A 24,452-nucleotide genomic window follows, 5' to 3' on the forward strand; every position below is an offset into this window, starting at 1 on the left:
ATCAACACAAATGCCATATGCCAAAAAGCAAATCACATCTGTAGTTGTCCAGCCTGGACTTCTCCAGTGGTCTGGTAACTCTTCCCTACTACCCAGAGTCTGTGTCACTTCTTCCTAAACTCAAAATTCTTCCTTCTTCGACATCCCCCACTTAATGCTTTCCTCTGTTTTACACTCACTTTCTCTTCTTAATGTCCAAAGTCAAACCTATGTGCACCTTTCTCCACTCTTATAAGTCTCCCTTTGTACCTCCCAATTCATAAAAAATGTCTTCACCACAACCATTTCTACCCTTTTCGCAAATTCCCCACCATCTGTCATCCTGCTTTTCGCCTAGTCATGCGACCCAACTCTTCCTCGTCACTTCTGTTCCCTGCACCTACATGCCCACTGAAGTCTGCTGAAATCACTAATCTTTCCTCTGGGAACACTCTCAACCCCTAATTCTGTCAAAGAAGTGATATGGTTCTATTAAGTACCAGACTGAAACTAAAAAAAGTCTTTCAGCACTTAGACCAACTCTACAAGAAAACCAAAGAAAATGTCGAGCCAAATCCCAAGAAACAATACATTACCTCAGAATACCTAAAATTTTTGTCTTTTTTGTTTTTTGGCAACCCCTAAGAGAATCATAAAATATTTTTCATATGTACATCTTAAAATTATGTTAATAATTACACCTGTGATATCCAATATTTTATTGAATGTCAAGTATTTTCCTTGAGTACTGAGTATTGTGATAACCCTACTCACAAGCAGTGTTGGGAAGGTTACTTTTAAAATGTATTCCATTACAGAATACATGCCCCAAAATGTATTCTGTAACGTATTCCGTTACGTTACTCAATGAGAGTAACGTATTCTGAATACTTTGGATTACTTAATATATTATCATGCTGTTTACAACTACATGAATGTACTATTGCTGTGATTTATTACTGTTACTGAAGGTCCGCGGCTCCGAACCGTAGTAAAGGGACCTCTGGCAAATACGGTGGGTTCTGTGTCGGGCTCGTAGCTGAAAACTAGCTTTACTTTGTTGTCTGGGTCAACTTTAGTTGCGAGAGACAAAGAGAGGCGTTGAAAGGCTGCTCCAACAGAACTTATTGTTTTTGGAGGAAAACACGAACACGGTGTACAGTCGAGTCTTAATAGCTTACTTACAACTGGGCTCGTCAGGCACTCTTCTTGGCTGCAGTGGTTATTATTATATTTACATGGTTCCAGCTCCCGTTTCTGCTCGATGACAGCTCGTCCTTTTCCTTTTTCTCCCTCCCTCGCTCACAGACACATCACGGGTATGGCAGTCCATTCTCCCTGCAGCACGGACTACACTGCCCATGATGCTACATTCTTTAGAGCTATACCTGTAGCATTCTGCCTATTAGCTTAGCACAACAACAACAAAAAGGCCTCTCTCACCCAGGAAACACGCAGAGAGAGAGCGTCACCCTGTAACCATGGCAACCGTAACGCTGCCACCTGGAACAACAGAACGTAGCTGTCAAACAAACCCAAACAGTCCTGACCCGCGACAATATGAAACAGGGAAGTACCGCCGTGTAATCCATTTATTTCAACAAAGTAACTGTATTCTAAATACCACCTTTTTAAACGGTAACTGTAACGGAATACAGTTACTCATATTTTGTATTTTAAATAAGTAACGGCGGTACATGTATTCCGTTACTTCCCAACACTGCTCACAAGTGAGTGGCTGCATATGTCAAGAACTGGGTGTTGGTGTGCGGCGTGTACCCGAAAGCAGACTCATTACATGTGTAAACTATTTAGAAGGTTTTATTTTAAAAAAAGGCAAACTCAAACTAGAACATCCCATATGGAAAAGATATATATAAATTGTGTGTCTGTCTAGTATGAAACTTGTATGAAAAGCATACAAGAGTGAAAACAGATATAAGATCCCTTGAAAAATCATATAAATGAAACTTGTATGTTTTGGATACTTACTAAAACAATATATGAAAGTAATGAGAAAGTGGCCATTTTCATAAGTAAATCATATAAGCCTTACATGATTCACTATATGAAGTAGGTCACATCTTATGCAAGTTTTTACTATTTCTTTTCCATATGGGATGGCTTGAAACTGAAAACATAAACAGGAGACCCGGAGCCAAGGAAGGTCAAGGATGGAGAAACGTTCGAACATGGGGGACACAAGGAGAGCGATGGAACGGGAAACTCTGTAACAGAGGAAGACAAGCAGGAAGACGAGAGAATGGCTAGAAGTGAGTAGGTATTGCAGTGGGGTGTGCTTACTTGTGGATGAAGACCAATTAGCCTTGGAGGGCATGGCCGTGGGAGTGTCTTGTAGGGGGTCAGCATGGTGAGAGGAGATGGTCCAGTTCTAGGAAGTCCAGACAGCAAATCCAAGAGAGTCACGACAGGCAGGAGGGGAGGCAAGTGAGCGCAGTGAGTATGAAACCTTCCATTTGTAGTTGACTGTAGTAGTTGAACTGAACAGGACCAGCGCTGAAGAGTAGCACAACAGGGGGTGAATCTGATGGAACTGCAAACCGGGAGGCAATGTTAAACATGGGAAAGACAAGCATGAAGCTTAACACAAGGAGGCAGAGTTACCACCAATGGTAGCAGGACAAACTGGTGGAGAGTGGCAGGTGGTGCTGGTTTAAAAACCCTCCTGCTTATTTCCCTGGAATGAGCAGTATGTGAGGTGCTAGAAACTCCATCCCAGAGGATGGAAATCTGGAACTCCTCTCACAAACAGGAAACCACCTAGACACTCTAACGGCACAAGATTTTTGGATGACCCATCTGTGGATCCCAGTGCTAAGGATGTGGAATCCATTAGAACTCCAATTGCCTGACCAGAAAGCACTAAAATGCTGTGTAGCACTGATGACAACTGTACTCAGATGATCATTTGTTATGGGCTTGTTACCATAAGCAACCATTTGTATTACACACATTAATATAATATTGATTTTGTATGCCTACAAAAGAAAAGCAGTATTCATGCTTGACTTGTCAGTGCAAGGACATTCACACTGTGAATGAGTTTCAAAGAACTGTAAACAATACACAGTCTCTATGAGAGTTAACAAAAATACAACTCACCTTCCTCTCTCCACTGTACTGTATTTAACCCTCCACTCCACACACATAACACACACACACACACACACACACACTATAGAGTATATTATGTTCAGCTGTCAAGGCAATTATTTGTGATTAATCATTTGATTGATGTGGCAAACATGTTTCTGCTTACGACCAAATAATGGATCAATCAGGGACAGGAGAGAGATCATTTAGAAACACAGGAGAAGCCATAAATTATCTGTGATTGCCTTACACATGATTAATGTTCTAGTCTACATCGCCCTAATGTGATTCATCAGTGTTTTATATGTAATTGGTGTATATGGAGAGGGATAAATTCCATAGGTGAAGCTGGAAATAAAACATCCCAAAAGTGATTGCATGTGGGGTTGTTGTATGAAGAGTGTGTCTTTAATAGCAGCTTTGAATTTAATAAGCTTGTCATGCATATAGACAACATATACTTGTATGTGTTACCTGTGGAAGTTACAGTATCTAGTTAAATTAAAAATCTTTAGGCACTTACTGTACTGTTACTACCAATTAGTCAGAAAAACACATTTTTCCAGTTTTACAAGCACAAAATAGTATTATTGCACCAACAAGGTGATATTCACAAGGCTATTAGCTGAACAAGGCTTTACAGCTAAAAACTTGGTGTGGAGTTTGTCTAGACATGGTGTGCAATATGTCCTTAAAAATCTGTGTAAACTGGACAAGTGGAAGACACAGGAAGAACTGGTAGGCCTAAAACAGCCATCCATACTAAATGAAAAGAATCTTAATGTCATGCCCTTAAGAAATAGGGAAAAATCCAGCAATGACCTAACACAGGATCTGAGAGATTGATCTGGCCATCTTATTTAATGGTTTTTTATTTATTTTTACTACTTTCTACATTATCGATACATACTGAAGACATCAAATATGGAAGGAAGATATAGGGAATTATGTAGCAAAGAAAAAAACGGATAAATAACTCCAAATATGTCTTATATTTTAGATTCCTCCAAGTTGCCACCCTTTCCTTTCTTGGTAGCACTGCAAACCCTTGGTTCATGATGTAGTCACCTGAAATGGTTTACACTTCACAGGTGTGCCATATCAGGGTTCATTTGTGGAATTCTTAATGGGGATGGGGCCATCAGTTATGTTGTGCAGAAGTCAGGTTGGTACATAGCTGACAACCTTATTTGACAACTGTTAGAATTCATATTATGGCAAGAACCAGTCAGCTAAGTAAGGAGAAACTACAGTCCATAATTACTGAAACTGAATGTCACTCAGTCCAGAAAATTGCTACAACTTTGAATGTAATTTGAGTGCAGCACTAAAAATCATCGAGCGCTACGACGAAACCAGCTCACATGAGGACCACCCCAGGAAAGGAAGACCAAGAGTCACCTCTGCTGCTGAGGATAAATTCATCCGAGTCGCCAGCCTCAGAAATCACAAGTTAACAGCACCTCAGATTAGAGCCCAGACAAATGCCAGAGTTCCAGCAGCAGACACATCTCTACATCAACTGTTCAGTGGAGATTGCACAAATCAGGCCTATATGGTCAAATAGCTGCTATGAAATCACTACTAAAGAAACAGAACAAGCAGAAGAGATTTATTTGGGACAAGAATCACAAGGAATGGACATTAGACCAGTGGAAATCTGTGCATTGGTCTGATGGGTCCACGTTTGAGATCTTTGGTTCCACCCGTCGTGTCTTTGTGTGACACAGAAAGGATGAATGGATGCATGATTCCCACCATGAAACATGGAGGATGGAGCATGTGATGGTGTGAGGATGTTTTGCTTATGATTGTGTGTGGGTGCTTTGCTGGTGACACTGTTGGGGATTTATTCGAAACTGAAGGCACACTGAACCAGCATCCTCCAGCGACATGCCATCTCATCTGGTTTGCATTTATTTTTCAACAGGATACTGCTCCCAAACAAACTTCCAGGCTGTGTTGGGGCTATTTGACCAAGAAGGAGAGTGATGGTGTGCTGCACCAGATGGTCTGGCTTCCACAGTCACCTGATCTAAACCCAATTGATATGGTTTGGGATGAATGGACCACAGAGTGAAGGCACAAGTCCCAAAGAGTACTCAGCATCTCTGGGAACTCCTTCAAGACTCCTTCATGTTGGAAAACCACTTCAGGTGACTACGTCGTGAAGCTCATCAAAGGAATGCGAAGAGTGTGCAAAGCAATAAAGCAAAGGGTGGCTATTTTGAAGAATCTAAAATAGAAAACATGTTTTAAATTATTTCACACTTTTTTGTTTACTACATAAGGCCACAGGTGTACTATATTGGAAACTGAATAGAAAATCAGTATCAGTGGCAACAGATCTGTGAAATAAAGAATCTAAATTTGAACATTTTGGTTCAAATCAATGTCAATATATACATCAGAGGTCAGGAAAGACAACGGTGAGTATATTTAACCATCTGTACAACACAGTAGGCTCTGTCATTGTTTTGGGCTGAATCTCAGCCAGTGGTGTTGAATATCTTGTCAAATTGATGGAGCCTTCTTTGGCTTCCCTTATCTTCCCTGCTTATGTCCTTGTCTAGTCTCATGGGTTTTTTTTGTATTTTCCCTGGAACATTCTCTCACAGTCTGTTCTCTAAAACCTAAAAGAGGAATTATGGATTGGATCAACTGGTCCCTAAATGCAATTGACACCCCTTTCTCAACGAGAAGTCTCGGCTCGGGTGAGCCTGAGTGCTGAAGATATCTACCTATTCGGAACCATAGTAACAGGGTTCTGGCTGATCGGAGCTGGCTTGGCCCTGACTTATCGAAGAATTAAGAAAGCCGAACCGGCTGTTCAAACCCCCACGAGGCTGCCCGCTGGGATTGGAACAATGGGAGAGGTTTGAGTTTCTCAAAATGGGCTCATTGAGTCAGCACAGATAAGATCTTGGAGAGGCTACGGCTGCTGTGAATACTCAGAATAAGATCTCTGACTGCAGACTGGATACATCTCGGAAGGCTAGCCCGGAATAACATCTCTGGGCGCAAAATTGGATGACATCTCGGGGAGGCACACTGCCGTGAGTTCTCAGAATCGGCTCCTTGAGCACAAGAAATGACAACATCACAGAACGCAAGTATGGCGAAGCTCGCGGCTCTCCAACGGGAGATTGAGAGACCAGTGTTGGACTGTAGAACTGCTTTAAAATTCATATGAGCTGTTTGCACTAAAGTAAAAAATACCATCACTTCATGCGGATACCCTCTCGGCGCCAGCTGCAAGGCCGGAGCTGAACAAAACACCCTGATAACGACTGTGTTTAGTCTGTTCCTTCCCATTCCATGCAAGGCCACTTGGGTTGGCTGGAAGACTGTTTACTTAGCCTGGCAGGGCGAAGGACACTGTCTCAGCTGAACTATGGACACGCACACACATACATATACTGATAAGCACTCACTGACGCATCACCCTCCCTACCCCGGATCCAACGCCACCTCCAACGCTTACCTCCCCTCTGATGTGGACATCGGGTCAGTTGGAGGCGCAGTCTAAAGATTGCAGCGGTCCCAGATCAGATGTACACACTAGAACTCTTTCCCATGTTGCTTGTCTGTGTTTATTATGCTATGGTGTGTTGATACAGTGGGGCAAAAAAGTATTTAGTCAGCCACCGATTGTGCAAGTTCCCCCACTTAAAATGATGACAGAGGTCAGTAATTTGCACCAGAGGTACACTTCAACTGTGAGAGACAGAATGTGAAAAAAAAATCCATGAATTCACATGGTAGGATTTGTAAAGAATTTATTCGTAAATCAGGGTGGAAAATAAGTATTTGGTCAATAACAAAAATACAACTCAATACTTTGTAACATAACCTTTGTTGGCAATAACAGAGGTCAAACGTTTACTATAGGTCTTTACCAGGTTTGCACACACAGTAGCTGGTATTTTGGCCCATTCCTCCATGCAGATCTTCTCAAGAGCAGTGATGTTTTGGGGCTGTCGCCAAGCAACACGGACTTTCAACTCCCGCCACAGATTTTCTATGGGGTTGAGGTCTGGAGACTGGCTAGGCCACTCCAGGACTTTCAAATGCTTCTTACGGAGCCACTCCTTTGTTGCCCGGGCGGTGTGTTTTGGATCATTGTCATGTTGGAAGACCCAGCCTCGTTTCATCTTCAAAGTTCTCACTGATGGAAGGAGGTTTTGGCTCAAAATCTCACGATACTTGGCCCCATTCATTCTGTCCTTAACACGGATCAGTCGTCCTGTCCCCTTGGCAGAAAAACAGCCCCATAGCATGATGTTTCCACCCCCATGCTTCACAGTAGGTATGGTGTTCTTGGGATGCAACTCAGTATTCTTCTTCCTCCAAACACGACGAGTTGAGTTTATACCAAAAAGTTCTACTTTGGTTTCATCTGACCACATGACATTCTCCCAATCCTCTGCTGTATCATCCATGTGCTCTCTGGCAAACTTCAGACGGGCCTGGACATGCACTGGCTTCAGCAGCGGAACACGTCTGGCACTGCGGGATTTGATTCCCTGCCGTTGTAGTGTGTTACTGATGGTGACCTTTGTTACTTTGGTCCCAGCTCTCTGCAGGTCATTCACCAGGTCCCCCCGTGTGGTTCTGGGATCTTTGCTCACCGTTCTTATGATCATTTTGACCCCACGGGATGAGATCTTGCGTGGAGCCCCAGATCGAGGGAGATTATCAGTGGTCTTGTATGTCTTCCATTTTCTGATGATTGCTCCCACAGTTGATTTTTTCACACCAAGCTGCTTGCCTATTGTAGATTCACTCTTCCCAGTCTGGTGCAGGTCTACAATTCTTTTCCTGGTGTCCTTCGAAAGCTCTTTGGTCTTGGCCATGGCGGAGTTTGGAGTCTGACTGGTTGAGGCTGTGGACAGGTGTCTTTTATACAGATGATGAGGTCAAACAGGTGCCATTCATACAGGTAACGAGTGGGGGACAGAAAAGCTTCTTACAGAAGACGTTACAGGTCTGTGAGAGCCAGGGATTTTCCTTGTTTGAGGTGACCAAATACTTATTTTCCACCCTGATTTACGAATAAATTCTTTACAAATCCTACCATGTGAATTCATGGATTTTTTTTTCACATTCTGTCTCTCACAGTTGAAGTGTACCTCTGGTGCAAATTACTGACCTCTGTCATCATTTTAAGTGGGGGAACTTGCACAATCGGTGGCTGACTAAATACTTTTTTGCCCCACTGTATCTGTGCATTCCTGTATTATCCTTCTGTGTTACACATTTCGATGTTTTTTTCCTCGCTACCTAGCCTGACCTGTCTCCCCAATGGGATGTTTGTGTATTGTATGGTCGGCAAGGTCTGTCATCTCGGTTGTGGGCAAAAGACCTGCAACTGACAAATAAAGGCTATAACACTCTCTCAATTATACTGAAAAGTGCAGTAAAATTGTGATCCATAATGTAATACCCTCTGAAAATCACTTGACTGACAACAACTTTGTTTTTTAACATGACAGAAACACGCTGCCAGTGCTGCATAGCTGGATAGAAAAAATACACAATGGAACACAATCAGTCATGAAGCCTGAGCCTTCTGAGCCTGGACTTCAACATTACCAAAGCAGTGTCTCATCTTGAACTTCTAAAGAAGAGCTTTGGAAATCATTTAAGAAGCCTGGACAACTATTCCTAAAGGTAACTTCAAGAAATTATATGAAAGCGTGCCTAATGAAAGCTTGGAAACATAAAATGTTTGGCTAGAATCTGAAGTGTATCACATCTCAGGGAAAAAAAAGCACTGAAATGTGCGCTGCTTTTCGGTCTGGTTACTACCGTTTATGTCAGAACCGGTGCCATGGTAACCACCCCTACTCTCGACATGCAGACTGGAGGAGACAGGGATCGAACCACTAACCTTCCAATCAGTAGGTGATCTGCTCTACCTGGTGAGCTACAGCCACCCGGTGGCAAAGATGAGTAAACTGTCACTAGTTTGGATAAAGTGTGCACTCACAAACCTGTCAAACCTGCATTTCAAACATTGGCTACCATAGCAGTATAGTACTGCAACATGGCATTTGGGTCTTCTAAATAAAATGGGAAAATAGGAACATAAATAGTGCCATCATTGCCAGACCTGGCCCACATCTGGTTGACATACACCCTGCCATGACGCCAGTCAGTCAGAAGTGCCAGCTTGATGCCAGACCCAGGCTAGGTTTTCTATGGGCCTGGGCCACATAAACCAAACCACAATTGAGCCAGATGTGGCATGCCATCACATAGACAGTGCCATCTATGCCAGGCCGGGCCCATATCTGGATGACATACGTCACTTGTCATGCCACAAGTCAGCCAGCTGTGCCGGCTTGATACCAGATCCGGGCCAGACCTGCTTGCTATGTGGGACTGTGTACATTTCGTACTTTTCCTCTCCAAGGCGTGAAATGGATGCGCATGCAGTAAGTTGTAATAAGCTGCAGAACCAGCAGAGGAATTTATTTTATTTCAAGCCAATATCAGAATAAACATGGTAACGTGTTTAAACAGACATTGCTGACACATTTACATGTAAATACATATTAGCCACCTATCTTAGTTTCTAGCGTTGGAGGACCCAGGGATGTAATTCATACCTACCCCTGCTGGTACTGCAACTTCCGCATGAATGTCCATTTTACACTTTTGAGAGGCAAAGCATGAAATGGATATGGTGGACACTTTGCCAATGACATTGGGTTGCATATATCGATCCCTAAAAAGGATCCTAAAATTTCATTTAAAAAGCTTTTTTTTTTTAATAATCAACTGCTTTGAAAATGGCAAAATCTGTGTATTAAATTTGAAAAAGTATTGTAAAAATAATGCTTATTAGAATGAATTTCAACTTTTTTGGTCTTGTTTTTAGGACTGAAGATAAACGATGTCCTATTTTCTATTTTACACTTTATGCCTGAATAACATTTTCTTTTTCAATTAAACTAATTTTTATTCATTTTGGAATCAACCACATAGTGCTCATCTAGTTGCAGTCCTCATCTAGCAGTAAGCACGGAGATAATTCAAATTCATGAAAGAAAATTGCCAAAAGAAAAAAAAAGTTTTTCATTGGGGTCATCACTGGGAAAATTGTGCATATTTGTATGTATTACTGTCATTGCTGCAATATCTAACATCACACACGAAGGCAAGTTCCCCTTAATCCACACACCGTTGGTTAAAATAAATTTAACATGGCATAAAATTGAATAAATTTTCATATTACTCTTTCTCAATACTTCATCAATAAGTTCTCAAATGACCACATACTCTATTTTCTAAGATGGGTAACTGGTGAAAAGCCCACATAAGATGATCACCAAAGTATTCAATTAAATCTACAAAAGGTCTTTTAGTTCATACTTTTTGTTCCACAGCTTTAATATAAGCTATAATATCTTTATATGAATACTACATGTCTATTGACATGTACAACAATTAAGCATTGCCTGCACAAATTATCTGAAATAGCAAGTTCTACTGATAGCCCAACACAGCTTTATCATATTTGATACATTTATTTCTGATTACATCTAAGTAGTGATGTAAAGGATGGCACCACACAGTGTTTTAAGACATACAGTTCTCATTGTCATTCATCTACAACGATGAAAACTGGATCTACTGAAGCAACTGAAATTGCAGCATTACCTATATACTGTGGCTATTTAGAGATAACGGATAAGTGTTGGAAAATGCTATGTGAGCTGTACACTCTGGTAGCTTTTACGAACAGAAACACTGTCTTACTTGCTCAACTTTCCATAGATAAATAAAGACTAAAAAAGCAAAACTTTAATTTGAGCTTCTTTTTTTTCATGAAATCTTGCTCACTGATCACGAATGCGATAAGTATTAATGGAGAATGATTATCACCATTTTCATCTCTTTGGAATTGAGACAGAGGGAATGACAGTTAATTGCAGGGCACTGCATCTGAAAATCTGCAATATCTGCCATAAAAAGGAGTTTTAGTGCATGCTCATATTAGAGACTTGACATTTTGAAAGCGGGTAGTCATGGTTATGTGCTGCTGTTATGTTATATCACCCCACATCTCAGCATCCCTTGTATTGTAAAAGAGGTAGCAGGGTTTAGGCATGGAAATGAGGCTTAAGCTATGATGCAAAATGCCTCATCTCTCCCCTATCCCTGCTCTCTATGCATGGCTGTGGATACAACAGATCTCACCATGCCAGAGCTTCCCTATTCCACTTTTAGTTATCCATCTCCCAACTCAGATTCCCTGCCTTCTTCACACACTTGCTCTTCCTGTCTCTCTCACAGCTTACATTAATTTTGTGGACCTTCATTAAGACAGCAAAAATTTGTAATACAGAAAAAAATGACTATTGTCTGGCTCCAGTACCACAGTGCCACCAAGTGGTTTATAACAACATGACTGTCTTTGAAAGAATCTACTGTAAGCACTTATTCTATATGCTCACACATACCCAGTGTGATGATGGATCTGTAGAGTTAGAGTATGAAGGTTAACAGTTAACGGGTGCTCTGAGTGAAACCAACGCATGTGAAACAGAATCATCTGATGAAAGAGGGTGAAAGACAAAGAGGTAGGGGAGCCTTGGATCGATAGGACAGAGGAATAAAGAAAAATGAAGCCAATAGAAAAAAAAAGGAATGAAAGAAATTCACTCCAATTCTCCATCACTTTGTATATGCTTTTTTTTTCTTCGGTGATTCGTTGTGTGTAGAAACGTAACCATATCTTTGTTCTAGAACACCTGTCCCTGCCACCATGAGGCCAGAAGGCTAGGTTGGAAACTTATGCACAAACCTACAAATACAGACACATGCATGTACTGAAACACTCACAGCCAAATGACTAGCTCTAAAAATTATCCTTTGACACAAGGTAGCACATAACCGTTTTAGTGCTTTTTCATTCTAATATCTATCACTCATCACCTTGAATAATTTGCAGATTTGTTTCCATCTAAAATATACTTTTTCCTATTCAGGAAAGGCTGGCCCTTCTGATGTTAGCCTACAATTCCCTCCAAAACTTCAATCTTTTGTTCTTTTCTGATAAAAAAAAAAAAAAAGGCTTTTAACTTAGATTCGATTTAGATTTAGATTCTAACCTCAAAAATATGCTTACTGGTTTCTCAAGATGGTTTATTGAGTATCAAGAAAAACAAGGTAAGCAATAAAACAGAGGAAGAGAGTAAGAAAACACTACATTTAAATTTGCATGCAGATATTGGATGAAAACAAAAGGACTGACAGTTTCAGGTTTTGATTTAAACGCTTGTTTTTCTAGAAGTGCCTTTTCTCACAAGAAATTTCCAATAACTGTCAACACATATGTGGTGAGCCTTCCTCTTAGTGTTCCCTTAACCCAGCAAAACTGAACTATTGGTATATTTATTATATTTGCTCATTAATTTATTGTTTGCATAGTTAGTACTACACTGTGAGTTAAATATCTCATATAAATTATATGTCAGAGGTATACATTTCTGATAATCTAAATTTTGGAGTTTGGAGATCAGAAAAATAAAGGTGCCAACTGGAACCAAAAGTGGTTCTTTAGACTGATGCCATAGAAGAACCTTTTTTGGTGCCACAAAGAACCCTTCAAACAATGGTTCTTTGAAGAACCATTTCTTTCAGTGGTTCATTGAAGAACCTTTAAATGTGCCCCAAAGAACCATGAAGAAATGGTTCTTTGGGGCACCTTTATAGGTTTTTCAAAGAACCATTTTTAAAAAGGTCCTTCAAATGGTTCTTTTAAAAAACACTTTTAAAGAACCTTTTTTGAAATGGTTCTGCAAAGAGTACAGCATAGACATATATTAATGGTTTATTGCCATTTCGTAGTATACCAAAAGACAAAAGGGCATTTTAACCTTCAGCACAACATCACTACTAATACATGTCACATATTAGTCATTTAAACAGTAATAATTATTTTTTTTACTATACTATAAATAAATATAAATAAATACTATATCTATAGATAACACAACATGTATTGTTTAATTAAAAAAACATCAGAAAGTGATAACAACACATTAGAATGGCCTGTATTTGTATAGCGCTTTACTAGTCCCTAAGGACCCCAAAGCTGACAGAGGCGAGGCTGCCGGACACTGGCGCCACCGGGCCCTCTGACCACCACCAGTAGGCAGTGGGTGAAGTGTCTTGCCCAGGGACACAACGGCCGAGACTCGAACCGGCAACCTTCCGATTACAAGACGAACGCACAACTCTTGAGTCATGATTGCCCCACAGCCTCACTTTGTACAAGCCTGCTATTAAAGTTCTCCTCTATGCAGACAACGTTCCTGTTTTCAAGGCACAACTTGGATCTGCTGTACAAATCTTATGGATCCACGCTAAAGATTCTGATCCCTCATCCTAATATGGTCCCAAAAGGCTAACAAAAAACAACATAGCAATAGCAATACAACAAATGTTGAGGCTTCAAAATACAAAGTCCATAAACCAATGGCTGACATGGGTTTTATCATAAGGGTGATAAGACTAAAAGTATAATACAGATTTTAGTCTGAGAGATTTGATGTTCATTTACCTGCAGATGCACTATATGCACCTGCTCTGTGGTTTTCCACATTTACGTTGAAATACAGGAAGTAGGTTAACTAAAACAAGTCATCTTTCTTGGTGAGAGGACCATATTAATGAAACAAACCTCAATGACATCATAGATATCACTAAAGATGCTCCTGCTGCTTCTCTGCCTCCTCATCCTAAGCTTCCTTCTCCTTGTCCTCAACTTCCATCCATTTGTAATTCAATCTAATTGTTTTTCCTCCCCCTCCTCTTCCTCATTTTGTTGGAGCTGTGAAAAGAATTAGTGCGAATCTGAATTAATTTGTCCATACAAGAAAAATCTACAGCTTTTCGGTCAGAGGTGGTCTTGTGATTTAAGCCGGGTAGAGTAGATTTATGTATTGATGCTGCCTGCTTCAGCTCTACGACTAGCTGCTGAGTGATATTTACACCCTGGCTGGATTACAAACTTTAACCACGTGCTGAACTTTGGCCCAGTGTTGATACCTCTTGTTAGTATAATGACCTCTTCTTGGCTTAATGTATGATGGTGGATAAATGAAATGTACAAAGAAAATGTAACTATATTACAAAAGGACATGCATCTTGGTAACATCAAATGACTGGAGCATAACTTGTTAACTAGTCCGAAAAGAAGTTATACAGGAACAGTCAAAGACACACCTTCTCATGTGTCACATTTCTATTCATTCAAAACACCTATGCATAGCTGTATTTTATACAGCTCTTACAGAATTCAAAGTACAGGGTGATGTGAGTATTTAACGTACGGCTCCGCTCTACTGAATTTCTGAGTTACTAGAGCAGACACACAATTCACATCACAACAAGCTTCAGGCGCCATTTTAATGACTTTAAAGATATTATAAATTTTAATTTCGGTCTAGCTGACATTACGTTATGTACACAGCAGGCAATTGAACCACATATTTTAGAGGCCAAAGGTTCAAATTAGATGGCAGCACCTTCACTTAATTATAACAGTGGTTTTGTTAGGAAAACAGTTATGTATACTAAATTGCGTTAACGTCAACGGCTAACGTATCTAACATTGCTAACTGTTATTGGTAGCACAACATTAACAGCAAGCTACAATGACGGGTAACAAAAACAAAACATTAAAAAGGTTTTAATGAAAATGTTTTACCTTTTCCAACAGTCCCAGAATCCAGAGCGTCAAAGACCAGTAGGTACTCAAGACTGTTATCCGCTTCGCTGTCACCGGCCGTGAGAAATAGTTTTTTTCCCTTAGGAGGGAGACTCTCTCTTCAAGCGCTAGCTCGACAGCTGCCATCTAGCAAAGATACCGGTCTGGCACAACTTCCTCCCACATCCCTCCCACATTTCCGGTTCACGTGTCTATCGCGGTCGGCGTGAACACACCGTTAGAAAGTTCAAGGCCCGCCGATCGCGCAATCTGTCTGCGCATGCGCATCCCAACGACTGCCCCCCCCCCCCTCTCTTTCGAGAGGTTGCCATAATTTGACGTGTTCTAACATCTCTCTCTCTCTCTCTTTCTCTCATTTATTTAGCTTGAAACACATATTAACAAATTGCTCAGTGATAAACAACTACTGAGATCCTTTACCTAAGGAGTGTGCTTTGTAAAAACTAAGTAAGTGTGTTGGTGTGCTCATTACATTGACATTCTGTTGTGCAATTGTTATTTACTTGTATTTTATAATTTGACTTTACGTACTGCTGGATGGTTTGCAAAGTTACAATAACTAGTATTATCATTATGCTATATTTTCAGCATAATAATTTTCTGTATAATAATCTCAAAAGTAATGCCTTGAAGCAGAAAATAGTAATACTTTACTAAAATTTAAAACTAAAGTACAATATTTGAATGTGTGTATTGTGTCTACTGTTTGTTAACTCACCATAATCATAAACATCTTAATAATAAATTCCATATTCTATTACCACATTATTTGTGATCAGTGGGTTTGCAGGGTTAGGGGTGTTGGGGGTAGGGTCTTTAGGCTTTGGCCACCACTCCTGCCACCAGTATATTTTTAAGCAAGTATTTCTAACTTTTATTTGAATATTCAGTTTCCTACCATCTGCTCTTAACGGTTAATTGCCAGGTAACCCGCCCTCCCCCTTCGCACACAGATGCACACAAACAAAACACACAGTATAATTCACACCCTCATTATAGTGAATAAATATTTATGCCATTTTACACCATCAAACTTAGATAGCTAAGGATGAAGAACCTTTTGTTTTTAAAGAACCATTTGTAATAGCTAAAGAACCATGTACAAAATAAAAAGGTTCTTTGACATATGATGGTTCTTTAAAGAACCATGAAGACATCTGAAGAACCATTTAAGAACCATAATTTTTCTGAGAGTACTCAGCTGTTATGTTTTCCTTTCAACTTTAGCAACTCTCATCAACTGTTATTTATGTTCCAGTTAGTTTCCAGCATGTGCTTCAGGTCTCACTGATTCTCATTGTCGACAAGGTAAACAGCTTCAAGCCATGTCTGTCAAGATGAGCACACAAACAAAACAATATGAATGTGAGTTTGTCGAAGGTATATATTTGTTGCCAGTGACATATTCACAAATATGTCACACCTCTAAATATCCTATAACCCTGCTCATAAAAAGCAAAAATCCTATCCAATTTAAATTTGGCTAGTCTACCCTTTAAGGTAGTCACCTTGGGCAGCACCGTCACACTTCCAGCATGGCTTCTATTTTTAGAAGTCCATTTCTGACCACTGACCACTGTCACAACTCCTGCAGTTACACTGTGCTGTAACCAAGCACAGGCCGACAACGGCATGATGGAACACAACATATTTACATACATACATACATACAAATGCATGAAGCTTGGGGTACAGTGAGCAATTGATGTTTTCTCATTGCACAAGTTTAAGATCTGATGAAGCATCCAAATTTAAGTCACATAATCACAGTGAAATCAATGTTTCTGGTTTTTCAGGGATGCAAAATGAGTTTTGTGCAAAATGCATACTCTAATACTGCAACTTGGCAAAATTATGAAGGTATTCACTTATCAAGGTTTATATCGTCTATTCTGTAAAATAGTCAGATTCACTTTATGTACAAAATTCACCTGCTTGCTGCATACATGCTACTACTGCACATTCACCTAATGTATATATTATATATCTAATGTTCTTTCTCTACCCCCCCCCCCCCCCCCCCCCCGCCCCATTTTTGCACAAGTCGAGGAGCGTGTCAGGTTACATTTCACTGCGTGTTATACTTGTATACTTGACAAATAAAGAAGGGGCATTTATCATCAAAGAAGTTTTCCTGCTTTATTTAAGACATAAAGGCTGACTTTGTTTCAGAAATCTTGTTCATGACTCATTAATACTTGCTAATTTTAATATTGCAAAAATGGGCAGAAGTGCCTCGCTCTATGAGAGTAAAAACAATCAAGACATTGAAGGGGTTTTTTTTGCTAATTAGTAAGTGAGAAGTAACAGAAAAAACTAACCAAAAAAAGTCGATCAGTATTCACTTCAAACTTCAGCCTCATCAACCCAAATTTTTTTAAAGAAAAATAGTAACTTATTTCCAACTTTGCCTTACCTGTGTGTGTGTGTGTGTTTTTACTCTTTCACTTTCTGTTTATTATCAATTCGTTCCCTCACAAGAATCCCACTGCTGGTTAATTGGGCATACAGTACCACCGAGCATGATTTTTCTAAAATTAAAAAGAGAGAACACTTTCACTGATGAGGAGAAAGAATCACACAACTTGATGCAGCAGCCTGAATGGCAGCATTAAGATTTCCATGCTGACACACACGTTCATTCTCGCTAACTCTTCTTCAGGCTTCTCTCTGAGATCTTTTCTCTTCCTCTTTTTTCCTCCCTTCCCCGTCTGTTTGTTGTGCTCCACCTCCCTCGGTTCTTTGAGTGCATTAATCAGTCAAGCCACAGCATCACAGCTATTACTCATCTGGTCAGAATAAGAGAGGGAGAGCGAGGAGGGGAGAGAGTCCATAACAGAGAGAGAAACAATGACAGAGCGAGACAGAGACCCAGAGAAAAGAGAGCGAGAGCTGGGGGAAAGAAAGAAAATGGAGAAGTGCAGAGAGTGAACTGCTCGGTATTCATTCATCTTTTAAAATCTCTCCTCACCTCAAGGCTTTTCATCTCTCCACCCATCCATCCATTCATCCATCCATCCACTCATTCAGCCAGCAACGAGCCAGGTATCCATTCATTCACCTATTTATAGATGCCACTAACTTCACTGCCCCCCCCTACAACCACCCACCCACCTAATCATGCAGCCATCTTTCTATCCATCTTTCCATTTCCCCTTTCACCCCACTCCCCATCTTCTATTCATCTCTCCATCTCTTCAACTACACCTGTCTCTATCTTTATTTCTTTCCTCATCTATCCATTTCATGTTTTGAGCCCCTTTAAGAAAACAACTCAGGCCCAGAAAGAAAATCTGTTTTGCTGTGCAGCAACAGGTTATAGAAAAGGTAAGAAGGGAAATTTAATTTTCCAACTCAAGGACAAAGAAATAATCACACTTCTCTCACTTTTTCTTCCAAGAGGAGTAAGAGTCTCAAAAATATTTCATGATGTGTTTAAGGCTGAATAATTTTGAGCTATGTGCTAACTTTAGCAGGTGAACAAGCTCACAGTGATGCATATATGCACTCATACAGAGTGATATTAAGGATACTTGTTTAAATTTTTTGCTAGCCAACTCTAATCTACTGAAGAAAACTGACAAAATAGTGCAGTTTTGCATTTTGTGTCATGTTATAAACCAAATGATACAACAGGCAGAAATTCTCACCTGATGACTACACCATAAAAAATAATTTAGTTGCCATCAAAGTAATAACTATTACGTGTATGTATAAAATGTTCCATATTGTACCACTTTAAGACATATTAGTGTTAATCTCACGTGTGCACAGACTGTAGATTCCAAGCTTCAGCCTGAAAAACCACAGAGATAATTTTTTTTTATGTCATGCCTGTATGCTCCTGGTTTTAAGCTCCATTTCTAATGGTGTGTTGTTATTTGGAACTTTAAATAAAACTGGTACAGTTGCTACCCACTGTCTTTGATGAAGAGATCTGTGAATGACAGAGAGAAGCAGCCAACTTTGCATGTACATATATCATTATGAATGATAACTTTACTTGTTAATACAGCTAAATTCTCAGAATTGTTGTTTTTAACATATCTGATGTAGAATTTGTCAGATTGCTTTCATTAGTAGTACTTGTAGTTTAATGCCCCGTTAATGTCAATATTTCAGAGTCATTTGGTTGAGTGATTGTCGGGCCCCCTGTCCCTTTAGGTGCTGTTGGAATGCTACTCTGCAAGTAACCCCAGTGGAAAGCGTTACATGAATAGTATGTGGGACCTATGAAATCTTCAATACACAGCTATCCAGATTGACAGCAAAAGTAGTATCTCAGTGTTCCAACATCTGGAAGAAGGAACTGCTCTCACGGCTAGAGATTGAAGAGGTACAACACAAATTCTATGGCAGGGAGCCAAGATGACAGGTCGGGGGGGGGGGGGGGGGGGGGATATCATTATCACCCCCGCCGGAGATAGTGTACCAAGCCCCAAGTATGATGGAAGGAGGAGTTGAGTGCGAGAGAAACTGGCCTGAAAGACAGGATTGTGGTGAAGTTTGAAACCTGGACCCTCCGTAGCCACTTACCAAGGTTACGTGAAGTGCCCTCTATCTGCTATATGATGTGAATGCAGCACTAGGGACACTTACTACTGCAACCATCATGGAGACTTATCGGGCTGATCTACACCATGGCAGCAGTGATCAGTGAGATGCTTGGCTATAAAGTGAACAGCCACGAGCAGAACCCTCGATGGAGAAGGACATTGGACAAAATCAGAAGCAAAGTTAGCCTGAGTTGCAGAAAGGTGCAATGAAGAAAGTGCCTAAGAAGTATAGCTAGCTGTTCATACCTGGGGCATTTAGAAAATACCAAGCAAAGACTCACAGCCTTTGCCAGCCGCTTGAAGAGCTGTACCAGAGAAATAGAAGGCAGGCGGATAACCCAGCTGTTCTCCACATAACTATACAGAAAAGCCCCACCAAGGCTAAAGACTGACCGACACTGGAAGAGCCTATGACAGAAGGTTGCGACCCATAATGACAATGCTCAATGGCTAGTGGATCCAAGAGCAGACCACAGCAACCTCTCTAAACAGGGTCCAGTAACCATCAGAGTGGCAGATATCCAAGAAAGGGTCTCCGGTATGAAGAGTTGGACAGCACCAGGCCGTGACATGATTCACACCTACTGGCTGAAGAAGCTGACTGCACTCCATGAATGTCTGGCAGCAAGAATGAACCAGCTGCTAATTGACGAGACACGGCAAGAATGGCTAACTGAAAGCTGGACAATAACCTGCCTCAGTACCACATGGAATCTCCTGTCAGGCATCATAGCGGCGGAGATGAACAGGCACATGGCTCAATGCATAAGATGGGGAACAGAAAGAAATTGGTAGGAATACCAAAGGGACAAAACAGCAGTTTCTGGTAGGCAGAGCAGTTGCCTGAGACTGTAGAATCAGACTGAGCAACCTGTGCACTCCCTGGACTGATTACAAGAAGGCTTTTGACTTGATGACCACACATGGAGAAGTGGGCTACTGGAACAAGATGACATCAGTGGACAAGAGATGAAAATAGGGCGCCGTTGGAATGCTACTATGCAAGTAACCCCAGCGGAAGGGGTTTCATGAATAGGACGAGGGAGCTATTGAATCTTCGATACCCAGCATCCACATTGATGGCAAAACAACTAGTAGCTCAGCCCTTCGGAAGAAGGGACTGCTCTCACAGCTAGATATTGACGAGGTACAACACTCAGTGCGGAGGTCAGGGGGGAGATATCATCACCCCCACCTGAGATTAAGTACCAAGCCCCAAGTGCAATAGAAGAAGGATTGTTGAGTGCAAGAGGAACTGACTTGAAAGACAGGATCATAGCGAAGCTTGAAACCTTGACCCTCTGTAGCCGGTTACCAAGACTACGTGAAGTACCCTTAGAAGGGTACTACTTGATGTGAATGCAGCACTACTGACAATACCTACCGCGACCATTACAGAGACTAAACAGCTGATTTACACTATGACAGCAGCCACAAGCGTCAGTACCCTCCATGGAGAAGGAGATCAGAGGGTTCAGAGACGAGTTCAAGAAGATATTGATAGTGAAGGTAACAGTGGTCCCAGTGGTAATCTGAGCACTTTGACCATAAAGGCCTGATTTGTGTAGTCTCTTCTGAACAGTTGATGTATAGATTTGTCTGCTCCTGGAACTCTCTGTGGCATTTATCTGGGCTCTAATCTGAGGTGCTGTTAACTTGCCATTTCAGAGGCTGGTGACTTGGATGAATTTATCCTAAGCAGCAGAGGTGACTCTTGATCTTCCTTTCATCTTCCTCATGTGAGCAAATTTCGTCTTTACGGTTTTTGCAGCTGCACTTGGGGACACATTCAAAGTTTTAGCAGTTTTCCAGACTGACTGGCCTTCAGTTCTTAAAGTAATGATGGACTGTAGTTTCTCCTTACTTAGCTGATTGGTTCTTGCCATAATATGAATTCTAACAGTTGTCAAATATGGCTCTCAGCTGAGTTGATCATTTTTTTCTTTGCTACATAATTCCCTATATCTTGTTTCATATATTCACTGTTTTCAGTATAATACAACGTGGAAAATAGTGAAAATAAGTAAAAACCATTAAATGAGAAGGCATGTCCAAACCTTTGACTGGTAGTGTGTATATACAGTATACCCAGTTATTCAGTGTGGTAGAGTTCTTCACGCATCTTACTTTGAGGCCTGTTACCTGTTAACTCATGCTCTGTAGCTAGTTGCTGTATCTGATCTGCCCTCCTTCATCATAGATTCTGTCCTAGTGTGCTTACCTGCCATGCTTCTGGAAAACCTGCCTGACCCATTCTCACTCATAAAGAGAGACCTTACCTGCACCAGAGACTCTGGAGAAAAAGAGAATCATTACGAGAGAATACATCTTTACAAATCAGAAATCTATCTTACCTGCAGTTTCACCTGTGAAAGTAACCACAACAAACATGCGCCTGCAACCTGCGTGGATACTGAACACTTACCTGTCATACCACCGTGTGGTAACTGGCCTTTAATCTACAAAAAGAAAGACTGAAAGTTGAATATCAACTTCTGTATCATTCTGAAAAGCTGCATATTCTGTTGTGAACCTCTACCTGTTGCGAATTTAAAAGAGTTAATTAAAGTCCTTGAACTTTTTCCAATGGATCCAGCTTATGAGTCTTTCGCATCAGCTATCACACTGACAACAGTTTATGTCTACATCAGGAAAGATTTGTGAATATGATTTTATTCAAATGCAGTATCTTTGGTGTTTATAAATCAGCCTGTAAAGTTTCCAGATTTTATTCATGTTACATTTTCCACAGATTTCTGACCTGTGTGCATGCAGTCAAAGCCAATAATTACATTAGCCCCACTAGGCAACAACACAGGTGTCCTGTTACTTGGGAGGTATCTTTAGTTTAGCCCTTTCACACATAGTGGTCACTAAAGCGGACAGCTATTCAAAGCCTGTTTTCTTGTATTTCTTGTAAAAATCCAGATTGAGGTTGTCGTAATTCATACATGAAGGGTTAAAGTATTCCATAGTGTTTTTAGTTCTTCAAGTGACTGGAGAACATGAACGTGTTAGTTTGGATATTCCTAGGGTGTATTAAGAGTATTTTCATCACTTTGTATGCTGTCATACAGCCCTTTTAGATATTATATTGTGAATTTATATCTCTGCTAAACTGACCGGACTGCATTGACAACAACAAAAAAGCACACATTCACACATGCACATTAATTTCCCTCAGAATAGCAGAGGTTGTTGTATGACTGAAGTTTAACACATTAGTTAATTATGTTAAAATACTCATCACAAAAAGAAACTAAGCTAATGAGACAGCAACAGGTTGCATGTTTTTCTTTTCTTTTTTTCCAACCAAGAGGTTAGTGTCAGTTCATCCACAAAGGAGCTGAAAGTCCAAAATAACTTTAAATACACATAGAAACTGATAATGATTTTTCTTGGCAAAAATATGTCTTGCTTCCGACTGTCGTCAGCAGCACATTTAACATCCATGTTAACAGCTTTTCTGTGACATTTGCCTAATACTGACCGAGGAAAAAGTGAACAGCAATGAGGAGGGACTATTGTTCAATTTCTTGCTCAACTCTTCTATGTAGACAGTTCTTACTGGCCTATAAAGTGTTGCCTGAATTCTTTAAGCCAAGCAGTTAGAAGAATTGCAGCTCATCCTTTACACCTTGATGCTTATAAAATTCTCTTAACAGTATTTAGGAAATGAGAATTGTAATTTTTTTGTGGTGATATTCCCAACAGATTCTCTGAAACAAGTCATTAGTGGACATTCTCTGTGAACTATAAATGATTTACAAAATGTGCTAATCTATTTTGTAAGTGCCAAGAATAATAAATGGGCAAAAGCAGCTAGTGAGAATAATAGAATTCCTCTGGTAACCATGAGCCAAATTTTTCTCCTAAAATCAACTGGCGTTTGGTGCTAGGAAAGAGTCAGGCATTATACTTTTCCAAGTGAATGTCAGTACAAAATCCACCAGCTGTACCAATGGATTACGGCAACCTTTGACCTGCTGAAGATATTCCAGGGAAACTGGAAGGTAGATAGTAACTGGAATGAATCCTCTGTGAACAATGAATTTATGTCTAAAACTTGATGGAAACATAATACTTAATTTTCTGATGTCATGAAAACCTCAAAAATCATATTATTGTTTGTACAAGGGAATAGTAATTCTCCCTGAATAAAAGCAGTGGAAAGAATTAAGCTTTTTATATGAATTTCGGCAACTGCATCCAAATATTAGCCATGCTTTAACACACTGGCACAATTAATTTTATTTTATTAAGATAATTGTATGAATTATTTTTTTCTATTAAGGAGCTAGATGAGACATTTGTGGTACTTTATGTACCTCTCTTAGATTATTTTTATCTAAGTTCATAGACTGACATTGACAAAATTTAAAATTCTAAATAAGGTTGTCACTTGTCAAAGGACAACACCAATTAAAAATGGTCCCACATAGTTATGCAGTGAAAGCCTTTCTTCTTGCAGAAGAAACTGCATTTGGGACAGATGGCTCTCTAAATTCACTGATTCCTAGCCAAACCATGAAAAGGTTAGTGCACAGACAGCAGGCAATCAAGCTACAGTCTTCCCCAAGTTTTATGGTCATGGTATAATGCTTTGACTCATATCGTGATGTGTACTCAATCCATGTACATGCACAACATTTACCACACCTAACAAGCCTTCGAGTAGGCTTCTCACGCCTAGGGCTCACAGGGTTAATGTGAGTGAGTCAAAACTGTACACGCATCTGGAGACTGGTATATATACCTCATTCAGGGGAGGAAGCATGCAATTATCAACTTAAGATTGTGTGAGCTCATATAACTCAGCTTGTAACTTTCAGATGTATGTTCAGTGCTTTAACAACATTTTTATAGAAGCCCCAAAAAGAGAAATAGAGCAGAGAAAATGAAAAACAGTAGTAGGCAAAAAGACTGACATTTAGATTTCATTAATTTGACTGACATTCTCATTCCGAGTAACTTAATTGGAGCTCAACAGTTGAATTCATAAAAAAAAGGCTGGTAAGACGCCAGAATTATAATAAAAAGTTATGAAATAAATACAA

At 40.2% G+C, this 24,452-nt stretch overlaps 1 long non-coding RNA gene across 5 annotated transcripts in view; it reads right to left on the reverse strand.

Annotated features, from left to right (window-relative positions):
- Positions 1-14,977, reverse strand: part of LOC102786964 (uncharacterized) — an 85,341-nt gene extending 70,364 nt beyond the window's left edge. For 2 of the 5 annotated variants that reach the window (XR_015719192.1, XR_004843620.2), the window contains exons 1-3: positions 14,819-14,977; positions 13,790-13,939; positions 2,284-2,533 (exon numbers count right to left, since the gene is read on the reverse strand). This is a non-coding gene — a long non-coding RNA (uncharacterized LOC102786964). Of the gene's footprint in view, positions 1-1,720; positions 2,534-13,789; positions 13,940-14,818 lie in introns of those variants that run through there. The other 3 variants (XR_015719191.1, XR_436875.3, XR_436874.3) reach the window with 3 other exon arrangements.
- Positions 14,978-24,452: the final 9,475 nt, after the last annotated feature.

This window comes from Neolamprologus brichardi, chromosome 6 (assembly GCF_056152115.1).
Source record: "Neolamprologus brichardi isolate AB-2024 chromosome 6, ASM5615211v1, whole genome shotgun sequence".
Taxonomy (NCBI): domain Eukaryota; kingdom Metazoa; phylum Chordata; class Actinopteri; order Cichliformes; family Cichlidae; genus Neolamprologus; species Neolamprologus brichardi.